This window comes from Manis pentadactyla, chromosome 4 (assembly GCF_030020395.1).
Source record: "Manis pentadactyla isolate mManPen7 chromosome 4, mManPen7.hap1, whole genome shotgun sequence".
Taxonomy (NCBI): Eukaryota; Metazoa; Chordata; class Mammalia; order Pholidota; family Manidae; genus Manis; species Manis pentadactyla.
The window spans coordinates 37858799-37874948 of record NC_080022.1 but is presented as its reverse complement, the minus strand read 5'-3'; the positions used below and the strand labels follow the sequence as shown (position 1 = coordinate 37874948).

Sequence of the window (16150 nt, the reverse complement as noted above, 5' to 3'; positions counted from 1 at the left end):
TTGTCCTCTTCTCTGATCGTCTTCCTCTTCCTGCAGCCAGAGCCCTGTCCTCCCAAGGGGAGAAGGTCATCTGGGCTCTGAGGCTGCTTTTGTGGTGGTATGAGGGTAAACTGGTATGTGCTCAGATTGGAGGTAAGCATTTGGGTATTTGCTTCTGTGTCTGTGGTGTTACCTATTGGGGATATTCACTCCCCACCTGCTGTGCTTGCCTGAGCAGAATGAATTTCTGTGGGAGCATCAGAAGGATGGAAAACGAAAAGAGAGTTGCAAGTTTGTGTCTGGCTTTCCTGAGGCCCTGGGGTCTCAGGAGCAGGAGGCTGTCTATGGGCACATCCAAGCAGCAGCGTGTATGTACAGTACACACACAGAGGGGGACATAGTTCCTGGGGTCGGGGCGAGGGCCAGGGAGGCAGAGTGGACCTGATTTGATGTAGCTCTGGCTTGCTGTTTGAGGTTAAGCACTGCTGAATTTCCCGGCCTTTGCAAAGCTCTGGGCGACCCTCGGACTGCCTCCCTAAACTGGGAGAAAGTCAGCAAAGATAGTTTTGGAGTTAATAATTTCAGAGAAATGTGTTCACTTAAAGGTTGACAGCTCTGATTTCTGAACCTCAGGGGTGGGGGCAGGTTGAGGAGAGGAGCTTAGGAGGTTTAAAGTCTCTGGCTGCCAGGACCTGATCCAGCAAAATGTCATTAAAAGCCCTGTTGCCGTGGGCAGAGGTCACTCTCAACTCACTGGCCCCAAACTCAGCTCTGAGGCCGTGGGAACAATGAGTTCACATCTGTGCTTGAGAACAGGCTGTCAATCCCAGGATAGGGGCTCCTCACCAGGGCTGATGGCTCCTGCAAGGAGGCCCCAAGACAGGGCTTGGACCCATGCCCTGAGTGAAGTGTGGCCCCTGAGCCATGCTACTCTGTTAAGGAGACAGCCCCATAAATCGGCCCAGCTAAAAATTCTACCTCTAGGACCAGACCTGTTTGCTGTGCCCAAGATGTTGCAAGCTCTTCACCAGGGAAACCACAGCAGAAACTGATCTCCCCTTCGGAGATCTCTGGCCTTTGTTTTTCCAGGAGAAATGCAATATTGTCCCAGGGGAGGTAAGAAGCCAGATTGATTTGCCCGCCAAATGAAAGGCGGGTTTGTCGGTTCTCCTGCTGGCTCTCCCATAATTGTGGAGTCCTTACCCAGAGGGCCCTGGTGGCAGGAATATTGGGGCAGTTAGTCACGCCCCGCAGGGTTCTGACTATGCCTGACTCCTTCTCCATGGGGGAAAATCCTGTGCATTCTCTGGCCCCGTGCTGATTCCTCTGAACATACCGGCTTTCTCCCTCTGAAGTGACTTTTCCCTTGCCAGCCTGGGAGCTGATATTATCTGTGTCGGGCTTCCCAGTGCTCACCGCCCATCTCATTTTGGAGGCAGGTTTGTGGGAGGCCTCTCCTTCAGAAGCCTTCTGTCTGGCCTCAATATCTCTTTTAGGCTGAGGAGGTGGGGTTCCACCATTACTCTCAACACCCTCTTTGTACCAATCACAGAGGAATCCGGTGAGAGCTGAAGGGAGCACACAGACCCTCTGGTTGAACAGCCCCTGGCTTTAATCTATCTCTCTTAAAACAACAAAACTATCTTTCTTCGGGGTCTGGATACATGGCTGTTCAACCAAATGACGGCTTTGGTAGGTTGAAAACATTTGCCGGAAAGTGTGTGAGGTTATTTTTTAGGAAAAGTTCCTGAGAGCAAGTCATCGGCTGGAGAGGAGCCTGCTGACAGTCTCCAAAGCCCATGTTTGAACATCAAACAGACTCAAATCTCCGACTACAAAAATGCACCCACCCCATCACCAAACTGGGCCCACTCTTAAAACTGTTCTTGGGTCCATCCCCTTGAGAGGGCTGCATGCAGGAAGCAGGTCCAGAACAAAAGAAAGCAGGCCTCTTCTTGGTTCCCTAATCTACACACCCTTCACCACCTGCCAGAGCATCCAACCTCTCCAATTTGTCCTGTTATCATTTTGGAGTGAGGTGATGAAATCTCTCCCCCATCCCTGTGGGCAGCCATGAGCTAACTGGGAAGGGAGGGATTCCAGAGCCTGGTGGATGGGTTGCTAGGGATCCCCAACCCCAAAGTCAGAAATGCAGCAGCTTTCTCAGTAAAATTGTATGCACGCGTGCACAGTTTGATATGAACATCTGTGATGCATTATTGTACCAAAATATCTGTTAAGTGCATCAGATTTTTATTTTTTCTTTCCTCTCAGCATTACTGTTATTGCAAAATATTTGGGGGGGGGGCTGGGCAATAAGAGAAGGAGGTAAAAAGAAGCCTTAAAAGAGAGTGACTTTTTGTTAAGGCCTGAGATTTTAGTTTTAATTTTAGTATTTCTCAATTTTTAAATTTTCTTCTTGGGCAGAAATACCAGCTTTCCTGGCTAAGTAGAGAAAGAAAGCTTACATTTTGAGACTCCTTGGACTGGAGGAACCACTGAAAAAGTTTCTTTTACCTTTGCACAGCTTGGAAAATCAGGTTTATTGGCCCCAGTGTCTTATTTCAATATAAACTGAGGGTGCTAAACCTAACATCAGCATGAGTTTCCTGTGTGACCTTGAGCAAGTCAGTTCCCCTCTCTGGGCTTTGTTTTTCCCATCTGTGCAATGAGATACCAGCATTAGATCATCACTCAAGCCCCTTCCAACTCTGACATTGCATGGGATGGTTCTAATCAATTCCAGGTGCCTGGCACCCTGCAGGAGGCACCACATTTTTTTCCATTTTGTTGGATTCTCACAATCTTATGGCTTTCTAAGGTGGGCTCTCAGAAAGGTTGGATGACTTGCCCAAAGTCACATGGCTACTAAGGAACAGAGCCAGTCTGCCTGACTCTAAATGAAGGATGTGCCCTTCCTGCTGCCTCATGCTGACTAGGTATTTTGTTCTGCTGCCATTCCTCCTTTAGTGCTTCCTTCTGTTTCCTTCCCCCTTTAACTTTTTACTTCTTGGAGGATTTACACTTGCAGAAAAAGTATTTTCTTTGGCTATGGACTGGAGTGGAGATGATGAAGGCCCTGGTGTGTTCAGATAGCAGCACCATGGCTGAGAGATAGGAGATACGTTTTCAGGTTTCAGTCCCAACTCTGGCTCAAAAGCCAATGACTCATGTATAACTTGGTGTTTTTCCACCTATCAGGTGGGGCAGTAGTGACCAGCCTTTCACAATTGAGCTGGTTTTGTTATCACATGAGAAGACCCTGCCTGTGGGAGGTTGCAGAGAGGGTGAATGACTACCTAGAAGTAGGTCTTGCGCTGCGACAAGAGTCTGTGCCAGCTCCAGGACAGGGAGAGAGGAAGGCTGCATGGGAAGCCTCTTCTCTGTCCTGTTGGTACTTCTCCCAGCAGCCATGTCCATTGCGCATCACCAGCCTGGGCCCACTGGGGAAATAAGGGGGCCCCCTTGGGAGCCTGGGGATGTCTGAACCTTGATCTAGATCTTGTGACAATCTTGGGACCTGTGGATTTTAATCAGCTCCGTCAGCTACCTCCAGGGACTGGTACAGGCTGCCACTAACTCCCTGGGCTGGTCAGGATGCCTCCTTCTCCCTGTAGGGGGCCTCAGTCCTCCCCTACGCAGCCTGGCAGAGGCACTGGATGAGAAGACCTCTAAGTCAGGAGGATCTCCAAGGCATAATAAGAGAACAAGGACCCTGCCGTTCTGTACTTTGCCGTGTTTTAACAAACATGCCAACATTATCCATCCAATGTTTGTAGAGCCTGAACACTCAAGCATGGCTGTCAAAGGTGTCCAGAATGTTTGTAAAATTCTACGTCCCCTCTCTAGGGAGTTAGAAGCCACAAAACCATCATTTATTGAGCTCTGTCTCTGTGTAGGGTGCTGCAGTAGACCTCGTAAGACTGTCATCTCTAATCCTCACAGAGATGCTTGGGCGGGCTGCTCTTGATACCTAATTGCTCAAAAGCCTGCTGGTTCCAGTGGGGGATCCTGCTGCCTCTCACTGCCAGTCTGCAGAGTGGAGAGACCCCAGGCTGTCACAACAGAGTCCACTGGATGCCCGCCCAGCCTGGGAGCCTTTCCTTCCTTAGGAGTCCTCTCCCTCACTCACCAGGCCACAGCACTTACTGTGTGGGGACAGTGCAATGCTGGGGGCAGAGGCCTGGCAACCACAGTTTTCACCTGCAGAGAGTTCATTGCCTAGCAAGGGAGAGCAGGTATTACTGGTCCTGTTTTACAGCTGTGGAAACAGAGGCACAGAGGGCCTATGCATTTGTCTCTCCTATATCCTGGATCTCCGCACTTTACATCAACACCCTATTCCACTTTGCTCTTCCTATTGTACACTCCCATCTTTCACGACTATCTTAGTTCCCGTCCTCCAAGAACAGCCATCCTGGAGTCCTCCTGCCCTTTCTGAGCCTCCTTGGAAGCCACAGCACTACGCCCTCCTAGTGAAGGGACCAGTTACCTCCCCCAAGGCAGTTAAGCATCCCACAAAGATCGCAGACCATGCTGAGTCCCCTCCAACCCTGAAGTCACCCAGCGAGTGAGAGCTCCCCGTCAGTGCTGGAGCAATACACAGGCTGGCCCCATCTGCTCAGTGTAACTCCAGATAGTGGACTGGGAAACAGGCTTCTTCCGGCCCCACCTCCACCCTGTGCTTCTGCTGCCTGCCTGCCACACCCGCTGTGTCTCCCACTCTGAGTCCTGTGGTTGGGAGCTGTTCAGCAAATGTGTGTCACATGGTGTGGCAGTCCCTCAGGGGACCCCCTGAGCACTGACTCCTAGCATGTGTGTTCTCAGATTCTTTCTGTGCCTGGAGAGCTGTTTGCAAAGAGCCCCTGCTGGCACAGCTGTCTCTGTCCACTCTGTCTGATCTGGTTAGCTCAGACTTTAACATTTAATATATCATCCTGACATATGGGGGATGAAAGACTCAGAAGCAGGCACACGGGATGGCTTAGGTACCACCATCAAAGGAAAGTGAGACCTTAAAGCTGGAGATGACCAAGGTGCCATGAAATATTCTAGACTCAGAATCAAGGCTCACAGTATGAAGTCTTCCAGGCTTACAGACTCCGAATCATACGCTGGGATGCGGAGGCTCAGGGAATCTAAGAATGGTGAAATCTTAGAACATTCAGCTCAGAGACATTTTTAGACTCGAAGAATCTTCACATCGTGAAATCCTAGCCTATAACTTTGAAGAATTTTCAGCTCATGGACACAGACTTGTAAAATCTTAGCGTTGGAAGGGACCCATCCTCAAGAATTCCAAGAAGCCCCATCGGCAAGCCCATCGATGTCCTTCCCGCACCCCACCCACCAGCCAATCCCAGGCCAAGGAGAGGAAGCCTGAGCTGGGAAGCACTTTGTGACGGAGATAAAAATGGGAGCATGCCTTTGTTAATAGTTCCCATTTGGACTTCTCTCAAAGCCAGGAAGAGGTCGCCTGGTAATGCAGCTTTCCGAGGGAGGGAACTGAAGAACGCTACAAGAACCACAGCCTGCCAGCCCGGCTGCCGACGTTCTTTTCCCTCAAGTTTGTTTCTAAATGTTATCCCCTTCGCTCCCTTTTATCTCCCATCACTGGCTCTCTGTCCGCCCACTTAATCCACAGGCAGCCGGTGGCCCAGCTTTCAGTTGTGCTCAGCGGCTGCCAAGCTGTCTGGCCGAGCAGCTCCTCCAGGATCCGCAGGCTTTTAAATCTGTGCAGTATATCCGCTGGAACACAAAACTGCTGCCCCAAGCTTGGAAACACTGTTACTTTGCTAGGCCTCCTCCCTCTCCAGGAATTTCCTCTTTTTCTCTTCTATTTCTGAACCGAGATTTCCAAGGCTCAGCTCAAAGCTGTGCCTCCTCCAGGAAGTCTTCCCAAAATGCTCTTTAATCTGCTTGAGAAGACTTGGTGTAAAGCTTTGCTTGGTGACCCAGCCACATATATTCTTTCCCTATGTGGAATTTTTTTATGGCATTTTATGATATTCTTTCAGCACTTATATATTTTACTTTGTATTATATACATATATATAATACTTTATATATATAACTGAAACAGTCATTTCTTTCCTAGTAGTGCCCAATTCAAAATCTTGCTCAACATAAGCTCACAGTTGATTATAAAATTAGACTGAATGTGCTACAGTTCTGAAGTTGGGGCTTTGTGGTATATTCTGCCCTGGGGTGTGGGCAGCTCTGAATGCTAAAAAGGGGCTGCATCTTGGTCTCTGTAACTCCAGAAAGCACCTAGACTTGAGATGTATGGATGAGTTTCACACTGTGGGTGGACCTTCGGGTCAGGACTTTGTGACATCCATAGGTCCCTGTCGGATTTATCTCTCTCCATCATGGAACACTTCCTTGTTTTCTCTACTTCATCTGTAACTTGCAAACAAAGGCCTCTTTTTTTTCTCCTCTTCACTACCCAGAGTGAGCATGAGCCTCTCCAGGCTCACCCCATGCCCCCCACTTGCAATGTTTAATTATACCCATATTGCTGCTTTGGTTTCAGGATGCAGGGATGCTCACCAGTTCTAAACCCCCCTCCCTCCCACCCTCCCACACACAATCCTTGGTTCTGCCTCCATGCACCTGCTTATGCCATTCTCTCTACCTGAGAAGCCATCCCAGTTTTTATTTTCTGGCTAATTCCTACGCCTCTGAAGTGGTAAGGGTTCCTGAGGGCAGTCATCTTAAAAGCCTGGACTATTCCAACAAATGCCCCTTGATAGCCAGACTTTTATTCATGGTCACCAGATTGGACTGTCCCCTGTGGGCTGTCACCTGATCATACTCAGCAGTTTGAATTTAGGTGCAATGATGTGATTCACTTTTAGCATGGGGGGTTCTTTTCCTTATTTACATATGCATGCATGTATGTATGTATATTGACATAACATTGTATTTGTTTCTGGTGGAATGATTTGGTATTTGAATATATTGCAAAATAGCATCGTGTTTTAAAAGAATTAGTGGATATCTTAGTCTGCTAGACTGCCATAACAAAATGCCACAGACTGTGTGACTTAGACAATAGAAATCCACTTTCTCATAGCCCCGGAGGCCGGAAGTCTGAGATCAGGGAGCCAGCATGGCTGGGTTCTGGTGAGAACTCTCTCTGTGGCTTGCAGGCAGCTGCCTTCTTGCTGTGTCCTCCTATGGTAGAGGTGGGAAGGGTGGAAAGAGAGAGGGTGAGGGGAGAGAGAGAAGAGGAGAGAGGGAGAGGGAGGTGGCAGGGAGAGGTGACTTGAGAATCGGAGAGATAGCTCTCTGGTGTTGCTTCTTGTAAAGATACTAAATCATCATGAAGACCCCACCTTCATGACATCTTTTAAACTAATTACCTCACAAAGTCTGCATTTCCAAATACTATCATAGTGGCAGTTAGAGCTTCAACATATGGACTGGGCTGGGGGACACAACCTTTCAGTCCATAATAGTGGGTGAGTTGTACCTGGGCCACTGTGCCTGTCTCACTACCCTTGAAAAGAGCCAGAAGGTCACCAGACTGGGCCCAAACAAATCAGAGCCTTCTGCCACCTCTGGGTGACAGCCTGGAGCCAGTACCTGACCACCGTCTACCTCCCCTGCAGACAGTGCATATATTCCCCTGCCCTGGTTGCTGAGACTGTGTCTCCATTTATTCTTGGGGTCTCCCTTTTCTTCCCATTGGGTCAGGAAGGGCAGGTGGAAGCATTAAAATTTATTTCTCATTTGCACTTATCTTGTGAACCTGTGTTCTCGGCATAAAGGTTCCTCCCTGCCTCCCTCATTCAGAGGAAGGTCAGGGTCTCATTCTACCTTTAGAACCAAGGAGCAGGCTTCCTTTAGACAGCATGGCACAGATTCAGCTCAGAAGCACCCACCAGTGGCCTCTAAGCATTGGCCCAGGACAGCCCAGTGTGCTGCCAGTGCCCTAAATCATTGGTCTTACTGGGAGTGTAATAACCTGGGGCTAGTTATATCACAGTTCTGTGCCTCAGTTTCCTCATCAGTCAACTTCATCGGATTGCTGTGAGGATTATTTGACTAGTGTAAATCAACCCAGTACAGTGGCAGACACACAACCAGCACTCAGTAAACAACTAGCTCATAGTTATTGTGTTTTTTAAATTAGTGTCGTTATACAATTTTTCAAGAATTGTTTTTTTTTAGTTCCCACTGTGTGCCAGATATTGGGATATGTACCAGAGATACAAAAGTGAGCACAAATGATGCCATTCCCAGATGCCTCCTTTCTGGGTGGGGTGAGCAACGGCCTCAGGTGCCTTGCACTGTGGGGAGGCAGGAGGGTGTGGTGGTGGTGGTGTGTGCTGGGGCAGTGTGGAAGACACACTTCCTAGTCCGGGAAAGATCTGGGAAGCCTTCCTAAAAGCAATCTGAAGGAGTAAGGTAGCAGGCCAGTGCTGAGGGGTTCTCTAGGCCCGGGGACTGCAGGTGCCCACACGGAGCCCAGAGCAGAGCGGGTGCGTCTGGGACTGGCCGCAGTCCCGCCTGGCACCCCCGGGGCGGGCTGTGGCGAGACCAGGCCAAATGAAACCGCCTGCCTGGTCGGTCCCCCTCCGCCTCGGCGCAGCGCCTCTCGGGGCTGAGCCCAGGCCTGAGCCAGCCTTCTAGAGGCGCGGGCTGCTTTGCCCAGGACGTGGGGCCGCGCATCCGCCTTCCTGGACCGTATTCCGCGAGCTCAAGCTCACGTTTCCTAAAAGAGCGGCGAGCGGGCGGCCGCGGCGGGCGGGCAGCAGGGCGCGTCTCCCGCCGCCCCTCGGCCAGGCGACCGCGCGGGCGGCACGGGTGGCCCCGCCGGCGGGCGGCTCGGCCGGCACAGGCGCCTCCAGGCGAGCCCCGCGCGCGCTCTCCTACGGCCAGCCCTGCCCGCAGGAGCCGCGGTGCAAAGGCAAAACGCAGTGCGAGGTTCTTTTTCCCTTCCTATTCTGTTTAGAGAATTTACCCGCTTCCTCCCTTTGGAGATTAAAGTTTCCTGACCAGTTTATCTCCTGGGAACGTAATGTACCGTCTATGCCATTTGTAATTTAGGCCTCGGGCCTTATTTGAAAGCCCTTTTTAGAAAGGAAGATTTAAGCAGAAAAAGCCGTTTGGAAATCTCTCTGGCTCATCTTTTAGCCCTAGTTTGCAGTCTCCCTCTTTGAAGGGCCCAGCCTTGAGTTTGAGAGGAGACAAAAGCCCAATTGGCAATGGTAATTCCAACTATTAGCATCTCCGTTTGCAATTTACAGTCTTTCACAAGCGGTACGCTCTTCCTGTAGTCCCTCAGGAGGACACCTAGAAGGGGAATAGATCAATTTCCTGCTCCCCACCTCGTGTCTGCACTCCCAGTGGCCTGTTGGCTCTCCTGCGGGATGGCTGTAGCACGCATTGGATTGTCAGACATTTTTGAGCACTGGACTCTTGACTGGGGCTGAGGTGCAGCTTGTAGAGCTGTGGATTGGTCACGGGATGGGTAAACTAAGACAGTTTGGGACCTCAGTGGTAACAACGCTTGGTCATTGTGTTTGACCTTGACTGAGGTGTTCAGTTGACTAAGCCTACGTAACCCCCATGCTTAGGCCTACTGGTGTCATGCAAGTGATTTTATACTGTTCTACATTCGTCAGTAGTTTTATGGCTAGGGTGGTGAGAAAGGATGCAGGATTCTTGATAGACTCCTTATAAATTGAACAGGATTGGGGCCTCTGGAGATGAGAGTGGAAAAAGCCTTGCTGGGAGGAAGGAGACTGTTAGGCAAAAGTGCCAGGATGGGAAAATGCAGAGAGTTAGCAAAGAAAAGTATTTCTACCCCTCCCTCTATTGACTTTATTCTTACCCTTTCCTATCTAGCTCCCAAGGGAGCCATTGTTATTTATTAGTGCCTATTATGTGCTAGGCCTCGGATTTATCACAGTAAATTCCTAAAACAATCCTGAAAGGCAAGTATTATTTTCCCTGTTTGAGGAAATCGCATCTAATTGCATTGTGCAAAATGATGGAGCAAGGATTTCTTCCTATATCTTTTTTGATACCTTAAGAGAGACACTGGACTGGAGTTGGGATTCCAGCTCTACCACTTTGGCTGGATGACTGAGGATCTGTTTCTGCATCTGAAGAAATGGGGCTTACAATAGTACTTGCCCCCTTGTTTGTTGTGAGGCGTAAATGAGGTAATGCCTATAAACCACATAGCTGAGTGCCTGGCACAAAGTAAGAGGTAATGAATGTTAACTGCCGTAGTTTAAATCACTGTGGTGGTCATTTTAATTATTGTTATTGGCCCATTTTTCACCCTGTCAAAGGTCTTCAGGTGAAGCCCACCCCATAGAGAAGATGGTTCTTGGCCCCTTAGTCTCTCAGGCACCCACTGTCCCCCAGAGCAGGGATGGGTGGTTGGTTGACCTGACTGGAACTGTGTGGCCCAACCTCCTGGAGTGTGAGCATTTCTTTCTGACCATCTGCAGTGTGTAATGCCAGGACATTTTGATTTGACTTCCTTGTGATCTACCACTGCTCCCTAGAGTGGGGACACATCAAGAGGAGGGATGGAAAAGTTTAAACTGGAGAACCCCACTTGAGGCCCAGTTCTGCCGTGGGTTAGATCTGTGACCTGGGGTAATTCGCTCACAAAGGGTCCTTTCCCTCCACTCTGGGTGTTACCAAGCAGCAACTCAGAGTTATGGGGAAACCAAGGGATGAAGCCTGGGAAGGACTTTGTCAGCTCTCAGATGCTCTGTGCTCTTAGTAGTATCCTGTTGTGCATATGTTTTTCCCTCTTCTCTTTCCAACAAAGAGAAATACAGGTTTTCTCCACCATCCGAAAACAGAGTGTTCCCATGAAAACTTTGGTGAGCCAAAATCATGTAAAACAAAGGAGCAATTACCATTAACTTACATGGAAAAAATTTGTAGTGTTCCCAGAGCCAAAAAATAAGCTCTTTTATGCTTTTCTGATACTTGGGATACGTCTTGATAATGGATGCACAAAATAAATTGATATTAAGCACAGATTCTCACAGACACAATTCAAAGCTATGGCGGCTCCATGCTTAGCTGCTGAGTGTAGTTCCTGGGGGAGGAGCTTGGTGGCGCCACTCTCGCTGCTCAGAGTGGGAGCTCCCTCTGGAAGGCTTGCTGCAAAACCAACACTGAACGCTATTTTCGCTTTTTGTCGTTTTCCATAAAGAAATACTTTTCGGATTTCTTTCAGTTAGACAAAATAGGTACTAACGTAGGTCTTTCGTAAAAACTACGTGGTGTGGCGTCAGCTTTCCAAAAGCGGAGGATTCCCTATAAATTCTCAGTGAATTGAATTAGTGACTATGAAATTATTCATCCATCCATTTATACCTTCGTTTGTTTATCAAACACTGTAAATTTGTAACAGCACCAGCTTAGATGGCTCCATGCTTCTGCTTCTCAGTAGAGCCCTCTAGAGTGGGTGTGGGAGTGAGGGAATATAACAGATGCCCCAGGCCCGTCGCTCTGGGGAGTGCATGTTGAACTTGTCCCAATAGCCAGACAGAATATCAGTTTCCACCTGTCTGTCATTATTGAGTGCTGACCCTAAGCCTCTGCCGCCATGGCTGCTGGAGCTTTGCAGTGACTCAGGTTCTCTGGAGGCTCTACAGAGGCTAGCAAGATGAAGGAGACTGCATCCTTACTGTTAAGGAGTAATCTTTGGTATATATTCATTTGTATAGATAAAGGATAAAACTCCCTTCCTTGTGAGTACCTGCTTGGCTTTAGTATAATGCCACCTGAGCTCAGTATTGAAGGACAAATGGTTGTATTCCCTGGGTTCAGGAGGAATACCATGTATGGGGCTGGGAGCTGATGGTAATATTGACACATATTAAGGGAATATCCTTACCCATGTGCAGAATATGCATGCGATCAATAGAAACGATTCCAACTCCTTGATTCCAGGAGGCATGGGAGACTTGGGAATTGGCCATAGAGGTACACAGGCCACATTGTGGAGGCCTCACAAGCCATGTGAAGAAGTTTGGGCTTGTTCCTGGGTGCACTGGGGACTGTTGCCCCCACTCCTGTATTCTGCAATTCATTCATTCATTAAACTAGAGCACCTCACCCAGGCTTGCTTGGAAATTCTCAAGCCCCTTGGCTTGAAGAAGGAACTGTCACATGAGGGTCGTTCCCCTCATCACATCTATGATGCTGCCACTGCTGGGCCAGAAGAGGACTCTCAGCTTCTGGAATAGGAACTCAGAGAGGGGAGGTGGTTCTCTGAGAAACTAGGTCGTAAAAATAGTCTGGCAGCTGAATGAGACTAGTCATAGTTATGTATTACAAGGCTTTTTGTGAGAGGGCCTGAGACCCTGATCACCACTTCTAAAGTAACTACTGTAGGAAAACATCCCTGCATTTCATATGACCCGTGTGATGGCAGATGTGGGGGGTTCCACCTGTTCTCTGTGGGAGGGGTGAGGCATGTGGCTCCTGAAGGCTCTCCAAGTAGAGGTGGAGTGGGATGGGAGTACCTCTGCTCTGAAGATGGTCTGTAAACATTGAGAGCACTAGATTGGGAGTCCAGCAGCATGCACCCTCATGCAACCTCTTAGCGAGTACAAGAGTGTTTGGTAAACCATAAACCACACCTGCACACTGCTGCAAAGCCACTTTTTAAGCTGGCTCTACCTCACTGGAAAAAGGCATTTTTATTTTATTGTCTTTGATATGTTTACATGTCTGTCTCCTCCATAGACTGAAGTTCTTTGAGGGCAGGAACCTCCTCTGAAGAATTGTTTGCCAGGGCCTGGCTCCAAATGCACACTCAGGGGTGCTATGGGTAGCTGTAAAATCACCAGCTGTATCTACACATCATCACCTGAGTATCTGGGTGGAAAACAGAAGTCCCTAGCCGCACCCCGCACTGTTCCCAGATTTCCAGATGTTCAATTCCAGGAGGTCAAACATCTAGGTAGCCACCTGCATGTCCCACTGTGGACCCAGGTGTCTGGCTTTGGGTGGCTGTGACCACTGAGCACCCTCTTGCCCCATGTTCTGACCATCTCCTGGTGGGCCCACGGTTTCCTGCTGATCCTTCATTTCCACAAGAGCCTAAGAGCTCCCACTGGGCTGCCCTGGGAATGGGGGCCGCTGCTCCTCCTGAGTTGGAGGCATCTTCCTAGCCCTGCCCCACACCCTTCCTCACACGTCTGTGTTCTCTCCAGGGCACAGATCAGAGCTTCTGTTTGCTGGTCAGTCCGTGATCCTCACACAATATAAATGAAAGCTGCTAAAACCAATAAATTCAAACCATGTGTGGGTGCTGGAGAAGAGCGGAGACGTCAGAGGGCTGCAGTGTGGGGTGGCGTCAGCTCAGACGGCACCCGAGCTGATTTGTGTATGAGCAGAGTAAATATCCAAAGTGGTAAACAGCCTTGAGTCTCTCATCATCGCTGGGATTCAAAGGCATTTAATAGGAACACATACTCTGTGTCTCTTGTAAACAAAGCGAGATTCTCTGTGTGTGCTGACCTACATTCCGCATTTCCATCTTTGGGAAAGCCAGCCAGACCCTCTAGCCGGAGCCCGCAGTCTGCGCCTTTGGGCCAGCTTGGGTTGCCTTCTTTCTGGTTTTGGCATTTGGTGTAATGCTTTTGCTTTGCAAAGGGGGTTGCCTTTTCATCTCTTTGGCCTTGGAGCAAATGGGATGGGTAGCCATTCTCACTCCCGTGCTGATGACAAACGGGAGCCCGGAGATGTAGATGGACTTGCCCCAAATCACACATCAAATCCAGGCTAAACCAGGACAGTCCCCCTTCTCTCCTCTTTTAGAACCCCTGAGCCCTCCATTCCTTCTTCCGTTAATGGTACTTCTGTTCTCCCTAACTTAGAATCCCAGAGACATCCTCAACTCCTTCATTTCCTCTCCCTCCAGGGGTCTGCTGGGGCCTGCCCTGCCCTTCTGCTGGGTCCCTGCTTCCTCTGTCTTTTTTTTTAACCCCTCTGTCTTTGCCTTTTTTGTTTCTTATTATCTTTATTTTTTTAAATGTTTTATTGGCGTATAGTTGACATAATACTATATTAGTTTCAGGTGTACAACGTAGTGACTTGACATTTATATACATGATGAAATGCTCATCACTAGAAGTGTAGTCACCATCTATCACCACACAAAGATGTTACAATATTATTGGCTATATTCCCTATGCTGTACTTTTCACCTCCATGACTTATTTGTTTTATAACTGGAAGTTTGTACCTCTTAAGTCTCTGATTTTTTTATTTAGGTCATTCTCACATTCAGAAAACAAGAGCTCAGGGAAGGAACTTGACAGTCATGGGCTAAGAGTTCTGGTTTCGCTATCTGTCAACTTCCAAGAGATTCTTCCTCTGAGCCTGTCAGTTTTTAATATGAGAAATGGGGATGAGATTACCTGCCTTCTTAGAATGGTTGTGAGGAAGTCCATTACATGGAGCCCACATACGTGAGAATACCCAGCTGGCTCAGCGACTGGTGGTTCCATTCACCTCTCTTCCTTCAGCTCTGGATTCTTTAAGTGGTCTCCTAATTACACATTAAAAATGGATTAATCCTTAAAAGTGCACAGAAGTATGAAATGGGTGAAATCTGAATCACCTCAGTGGATTGCAGCAATGTCAATGTCCTGGTTTTGTTATTGTGCCATAGTTATGTAAGTTGTCACCATTGGAGGCAATGGGGTGAAGGTATTATCTTTTATAACTGCATGTGAATTATAATTATCTTAGAAGAAGAAGAAGTTTAATTAAAAAAATTAATTAACCTTCTCAACACACTCATTCTTTTGTACCCGCTATATGCCAGGTATTGCTTAGGTCCTTACTAGGCATGTATCAGTCAACACAAAAGAAACAAATTCCTGCCCACACATCCATCAGTCTTTGCTCAAAGGTGCTCTCCTCTATAACCACCCTGTTTCAGATTGCAAATTAGTCCCTTGAACTTCCCATCCATTTCCCTGCCTTTTCCTCCACAGTACCTGTTACCAATTGGCATTCCATGTATTTTACTTACTTATTTTGTTTATTGCCCTTCACCTGATCACTGGAATGTCAACTCCATGAGAGGAGATTTTTTACTGTTATCTGTATCATTAGCACCTAGAGCATGCCTGGCATGCAGCAGGCACTCAGCTTATGTTTTTTTGAATGACTAAGAATGACAGACAAGAAACAAGTCAGGGTGGGGTATAGTGCTGAAGGAAAACAAAGCAGAAGAAGGAGCTGGTGACATGGGGGAGGAGTTGGAATCATTTCTATTGATCGTGGATTTTTGTACAAACATTGCAGGCCTTCCTGGTGTATGAGGGATGAAGTCCTGGCTCCTTCGTTTGTAATCCATCATTAAGTCACTCTTCCTTTTATTCATTTGCGAGATGTTTCTTTGAGCCATTACTCTGTATGGAACCCTCTAGAGCAGGCAGAAAAGGATTTGCCCCAAGAGGTTTACAGGTGGGTAGGAGAGGGGACAGGACTGCAAACAGAATGGGAGAAGGGAGAATGAAGCAGGTGTGAGCCAAGTAGAAGTGCTGGGGGAGGAGGGCTCACCTGTGGCCTAGGTGTCGGGGAAGGCCCCGTGGAGGATGTGCTGATCCCTGGCCATGAAGGTCTGGAGGATTTCAAGCATTTCTAACCCTGGCCAGCTCAGCTTACTAACATCCTTTTCCATGGCCCTCCTAGAGGACACCACAGCCCTCATCAGACTGCTGCCTGAAGTTGGCCCGGGACACCCTGGCTCTGTTTGTACTGTGACCTCTGCCTGAGGTGCTCTCTCTCCTTGTCTCTCTAAAACCTATTTCCTCTTCCAGATCCAGCCTGGCCTTTCCTGTAGGAAGCCTTTCTTGATTGCCCCAGCTCCCCCAGTTGGTCTCCTCTGAATATCTGTGCCAGCTGTGGTCTCTGCTGCACCATTTGGTTTCTTGGGAAAGAGTCTTGTGTTGGACCAGCTTCACTGTGAGTGGGACTTGAGCCCCCATCTGAGATAGGTGCTGGCTGGCAAACCGAATTTAGTCTTGGGCACAGAGTAGGCCCAGTAGTGCTTGTGGCTGGATGTACTTGAGAGCAGAGGAAAAGTGTGATTCATCTTCAAGAAGGGCAGGATTTGTCATTTTTGTCATTGACCCAAACTCTCTGCATTTCAAGCCACTGGACA

At 48.5% G+C, this 16150-nt stretch overlaps 1 protein-coding gene across 3 annotated transcripts in view; it reads left to right on the top strand.

Annotated features, from left to right (window-relative positions):
• Positions 1–16150, top strand: part of TRABD2B (TraB domain containing 2B) — a 216777-nt gene that overhangs the window by 3339 nt on the left and 197288 nt on the right. The window lies entirely within an intron of this gene.